Genomic DNA, 6456 nt, shown 5'->3' with positions numbered 1-6456 from the left:
AGTTGTTGTCTTGGTGCATATTGCGGTTGCTGAAAACCAGGAGGGTTGTACTGCTTAGCTGGGTACTGCTGATAAGGCTGTTGAACCGCATTCTGAGCGTTGCTCCAGCTGAAATTAGGATGATTGCGGTTATTAGGATGATAGGTAGCTGGCACAGGTTATTGCGATCGGTGAAAGTTGCTCACGAACTGAGCTGATTCACTAGAAATAGCACACTGATTAGTCTTATGGGCACCGGCACAAAACTCACAGACACTAGAGATTTGATTAACTCCGTAATTAGCCAAAATATCCACCTTCATCGTCAAAGCCTTAAGTTGGGCAGCTATAGCAGCTGCTGTATCCAACTCCAGAATTTCTGCTACTTTTCTCTGAGTCAGTCTCTGGGAAGGATTCTGATATTCATTAGCAGCCATCAGTTTAATTACTTCATAAGCTTCATTGTAGCTCTTAGCCCACAAGGCTCCTCCTGATGATGCATCGAGCATGGGTCTAGAAGTAGCACCCAGTCCATTATAGAAACAGTTTATAATCATCCAATCAGTCATGCCATGGTGTGGGCACTTCCTTAGCATCTCCTTATATCGATCCCAAGCCTCACACATAGATTCTCCAGTTTGCTGAGTAAACCGAGTAAGAGCATTCCTGATTGCAGCAGTCTTCGCCATAAGGAAGAATTTAGTGAGAAACTTTTGAGCAAGATCTTCCCAAGAAGTGATAGACCCTGGTGGTAGAGAATGTAACCAGCACTTTGCTTTATCCCTCAGAGAGAATGAGAAGAGTCACAGTTAGAATCTGCAGTCACACCATTGAACTTGAAAGTGTCGCAGATCTCGATAAAATCCCTGATCTGCATATTGGGGTCTTCTGTAAGAGAACCCCCAAACTGAACTGAGTTCTGTATCATCTGAATCGTGCTTGACTTGCTCTCAAAAGTGTTAGCCGAGATGGCTGGTCTGATGATGCTTGACTGAATATCATTGATCTTAGGCTTAAAATAATCCATCAAAGCCTTAGGAATTTCTTCTTGATCTCCCATCACTACTAAAATTGGTTCCTCGATTTTCTTTTCTTCTTCTACCTTCTCTTCGTCCTCCACAACTTCCCTTCGAACCACTACGGCTTCTTCCTCGGCTTGATCCAAAGTTCTCTTACGAGCCCGCGAATGCGTATGCATACACGCTCGCTTGAGTACCTAAAATAAGACAAGGAAACAGATAAGTAACAATGTCCGAGTCAATGAACTTTAATGACCACTGATGACAAACACATAAACTAAAAATTAACACTGAGTCCCCGGCAGCGGCGCCAAAAACTTGTTAGCCGCTAAACACGCGATAAAATACACGCAAGTATACGCGTTCGCAAGTAGTATAAGATTTAGATCAAATTCGTTCCCACAGAGACTCTTTGGTTAATTTAAGAATATGCACCTATGCAACAATGATATGGTTATTATCCAATGCTAAGACGATTAACAAATTGAGATTGTGTATAACTAACTTAAGCTATCAATTATAACTAAGAGAACAAGAATGGTTGAATTAATATATATGACGAATATGGGATTCTAACTTCATTAGATACTTCATTCAATAGCCTTTTTGTTCTTAACCTTAGCATGTAATGGTGATGACACTAATCAGATAACACGAAACTGATAAACGCCAACTCTCGTTGCACAAATACCATATTACTAGACATCCACAAAAAAGATAGAAGCTGAATAGACACCAATTATATTGAGACCCTATATGTCTATAGAATTTGACAACATAACAGTTTAATGTACAAGTTATCTATCGTGATTACATAGGGCAAGTAAGATGGTTAAAATTACCTACAAATCATGCATAACAGTAACACATGAACCTATGCTAGCATGGCAAGTTCCAAACCCTTAAATTCACTTTTGTTTCATTAAGAATTAACACACTATCTTATAAGTTCGCGACACTCATAAGACGAATAAGCAAAACCAATACTAGGATATCATACAATCACCACACACTAAGGCATCGAAACAAATCAACTAAAGAAATCCATAAATAAATCTGTTAGAACCCCACGATAACGATTAGCCCATAATCAGACTCATCATTAATGTGGGTTCCGATGAAAGCATGGTATAATAAATGTAGTGTTTATAAATGAATAATAAACAAAGTACAAAACAAGAGTATAGGTTCAAGAATAAGAAAACTAGCATCCAATGTTACAACTTAAACAAAGAATCACAAGTTAAAACTAGATCTTCTTCGCCTTGGTTGAATTGTGCTAAAACGGTCTTCTTACGCCTTCTTCTTGTATTATAGTATGTCTCTCTATAAAAATGAGCTTATTTATGTATATATAGCAGCCCCACACAGAGTAGAAGTCTTCTGGATCAAAAGCCCAATAGAATAAGGATTTCTTTTCTCGACCTGGCGCGGGCGCGCGCTTGACCTGTGCGGGCGCGCTGAGCTTCTAGACTTTGGGCGCGGCCGCGCGCTATCATAGCGCGGGTGCGCTAACTCCCTGGATCAACTTCTGACTTCTTCATTTTTCCTTGCTGATTCGAGCCAGTTTTCCAAGAGCTTTTATTCCAACACCTCCCTAACACCAAATTAGCACGAAAATAATGCTAATTCACTTGATTACCTGGATAATGCCTGAAAATGCAAAAATACTAGAAAATACATTAAAATACCAACAACTTGAGTACAATTGCACCAATTCAAAGCTTTACGGAGCGTAATAAAGTGTCATAAATGTCACTCAATAGAGACTGGTGATAAACGCAATCTTTGGAGGACCACAACCCCGAGGGCCAGTGATAAATACGATCTTTGGAGGACCAACTGCTGCTGGTTCATCTACAAATTCGAGGAAAGCATATACCAGAGAAGTTATGCATATTGTAGGAGAAGCCACAAAAGAGGTCCAGGACAAGAGTAACGATGAAGTTCGATGATTTTGATTTAGAGTGTGTCAAATTTCCTCATGACGATCCTCTGGTCATAATACCGATAATAGGGAACAGCCTTGTTAATCCTTAACAATACAACAAGAATTACAGAAGGGGTTGAATGTAATTCTGGCTACTTTTTCAAATTTAAAGAATGTTCTAACTTGATAAATATAGCAGTGTTTGATTTGCAATGGTGCGGAATAAAAGAGTGATAGAAATCAAAACATTAAGTAATAAAAACAAAAGCTTTTAAAACTTCATGGTGGATTTTAAAGTATCCACCAGATATATATATATATCAAATTGAGAACTCTGTGAAGCTTTGAATAGATCACAGCTATTTGAAAGTTTGAACAACTAAACTACAGAGAAATGCTTACAGAATACAACTTGAAAATGTTTCTCTGAAAATAACCTTGCTTAGTTAATTGTTCTACTTGCTACACTTGGTTTATATATCACCAAGTTTACATGATAATAAGACAAGATAATAAAACAAAACATATCTAGTCTAACTCCATGCTACTTCACTACTCTATTCCAGCATCTTTGAATATCTTCACAATTACATGAAAATGGTAATGCTTCTTTGTTCTTGAAATCATATTTAACAGGCTGCCACATTCCTTTTACAAACACCTAACACATGTGACTGTGTTGTCACTGTCAACAAATGTTTGAATTTGATCATCCATCTGGACTATGCTTGTCATCCGTCGGGGGCTTTGTTGATCATCCGTCGGGAGTCTTGTAGATCATCCGTTGGGAGTCTATTTGCCACTTGACTCTATTTCACTTATACAGAATTACAAGACATCTTATATTTACAATTAATCAATATATTTTGCATATCAATCTAATAGTCAACATGACTTACAAAACCCTAAGCAATCTATTTGACTAATATATGTTGTTTACAGAAATGTGCTACAGTTCTTATTTGTTACATACGCTACTCACTCGATGGATGTTAATCTGTCATCCCTCAGGACTAAAAAATTTATCTGTCGGGACTATATTAGATCATCCGTCGATGCTACAAATTTCACTAAGTTAAATCTATTACGGTATTTTGTTTAATTTATCATCAAGTTCACAACATATTCCTAACAATCTTCCCCAATTTATGTCTACTTGAATTATAGCCATAAATTAAGAGAAACTTGATGATAACAAAATATCCTAAAAAATACAGATTAAAAAGTAGTAGATAAAATTGGTAAGTGCTACTAGGTTTATTGAAAATTGAACAAAGCAAAGTGTACAAAGAGTTCTTACAATAATTATCAAGGTGCTCCTCTAGTCTGAGCATATATTTCTATTTCCTTGATTGTCTGAATTTCTTCCCAAGCTTCCTGTTGTTCTCCTCTATTTGATCTTGGAGTTGTCTGTGGAATTCAAGTTCATCAGCTTCAGATAGATCCAGCATTTCCTGTATTTCCAATAGAGTCTCATTGTTAGAGATACTCAATTGGTCATCCAGTCTGAAGAATCTTCTAACTCCCTTATCATCCATGAATTCTATCAGCCAATAAGGCCTCAAATGCACTCTCTTCCCAGTGAAAGGAATTGGTAGAGTTTTTGGAAGTGTATCTTTGGCTTTATTACTCCTTAGCTCTTCAATCTTCTTCAGAACCAATCTCCTTGCAGTCACATTGAATCCAAAGTTCTTTTTGAAAGATGAGTAGATCTTTATTAGCACATATTTGTTTTCTTCTAGGATCCTGTGAAGAGGCCATGTGATTTTTTCCCTGCCTTATATTTAAACACCAATCTTTCAGGAAGATGTCTGTGAGCATCAATTCCTCTTACTTCTTCCAGTTCATCCAAGTAGAGGTTTAAGTCTGAAAACTTCTTGATATCACATATATATAGCAGATCTTCCTTGTTGACTGCAGATTTAGATTTGGTTAGGGTCTTGGTTCTGAGAGTGATAGGCTTGCTTTTCTTGATTGCTCTTATCTTTATCTTTTTGGCTTGTTGAAGATGGGTAAGTTGAACTCAGGAATTGGCAGACTTTCTCAGTTAAATGGCTCATCCTTGGGAATAATAGGCTCACCATGAAAATTCTTAGTTGGATCCACCTTGAATTCTTCATGTACCACTGAGGGCTTAGATGTCTGAGTTACAATTGTAGACTTTTTGGGAATGTAGTCTTCCATTTCCTCATTACTAAAGTCCAATTTTCTTTTGGAATGGAGCTTGTATCTGAATCTTCTTTCCTATAAAAGTTTATTTTGCATTTGTTGGTTCCGAGCTTCAGTTATCATAGGTGGTTTTTCATACATCTCAATTTTAGATTTGACAGCTTGAAGTTTGGCCAAGATAGCAGCTTGCTCCTTCTTTTGTTTGAGCTTCTTAGCATCTAGAGCAGCCTGCTTCTATTCTTGCTTTATCCTTTGTTTTTCCTTCCTTCTTAGCTTCTACAAATAGAGGATGTCCAACCACCACACAGATCTCTTTTCCATTCCTGTAGATCTTGGAAATTCTTTTCTTTTAAACTGAATCAGATGGATCTTTTTAAAATGCAATTGACTTTGCCAGCAGCTTCTTTTCGTTTGGCCTTGGTGTCTCAAACAAAAGATCCACAAGATTTTTATCTGAGAACTTTGAGTAGTTTCTTTTAGGCTTCAGAATCATATCAGTTTTTGGAGATTTGATGTATGAAGTTTGTCATTTCTCCAAGTTGCCTAGACTCATTTCATGCACTGAGATATGTTTGACTTGATAATGATGATGAAAAGTCTTGTCTGGCTTCTGTAGCTGACCAAATTTCTTCTAAATATCAGCATTAATCTTCTTCCATTTTTCATCTGATTCCTTCTCAGCTGCTGCTACATCAATCCTTGGCAGTTTTTTATTTGATTCCAGTTTTGCTGCTGCCAGATTGATGAGATCAATACTATCCATAGTTGGTGGTTTAGTGACAGTAATTGCTGGCACAATTACTTTGTTGACTTGAATGTTGAGCTGTTTCTCCCCCTCACTTGATGAACCTTTCTCCCCCTTTTTGTTAGCATCAAGTTGTTGAGTGGAAGGGAGTTGAGCAGCCACCAACTGTTGGAGCAGAGCAGTCTGAGTTTCCTGATTAAGAAGTATTTTGTCCATTGACTTCTCCACATCAGATAATCTAGAGTTCATGGCCTTAACCTTTCTATTTAAATCAGCTTCTTTCCTCAATTTCTGGGCTATTGATAAGTGGCATTTTATACCACTTAGAACGTCTCATAATGGCTTGAATTGATGTCTTGAAATCAAGTATTTTGTGTATTTGATGCATTTTTTCTAGTGTTTTGTATTTCAGGATATAACTTGCGTATGTAGGAAGATTTCATCAAAAATAAGCCTAGGAAGTGCTTGGCATTGGTTGTGGGAAGTTAGGAGCAGAATGCAGCAGGAATCAGGAGCAGAATGTGATATTCTCTAGTAACCTGCTGAGCGCCCGCTCAGGATCTGGGGTGGCCGCCTGGGAGTTGGGGCGCCCGCCCGGGAAGCTGGGGCGGCTG

At 37.8% G+C, this 6456-nt stretch overlaps 1 non-coding gene across 1 annotated transcript; it reads left to right on the top strand.

Annotated features, from left to right (window-relative positions):
* Positions 1-546: 546 nt before the first annotated feature.
* Positions 547-653, top strand: LOC141721930 (small nucleolar RNA R71). Its single transcript, XR_012574970.1, has one exon. It is a non-coding gene; the product is annotated as a small nucleolar RNA R71 (small nucleolar RNA).
* The last annotated feature ends 5803 nt before the right edge of the window (positions 654-6456 follow it).

Source organism: Apium graveolens, chromosome 4 (genome assembly GCF_009905375.1).
Source record: "Apium graveolens cultivar Ventura chromosome 4, ASM990537v1, whole genome shotgun sequence".
NCBI classification, from domain to species: domain Eukaryota; kingdom Viridiplantae; phylum Streptophyta; class Magnoliopsida; order Apiales; family Apiaceae; genus Apium; species Apium graveolens.
Note: the sequence above shows the minus strand (reverse complement) of the source record. Positions and strands in the feature narration are given on the sequence as shown.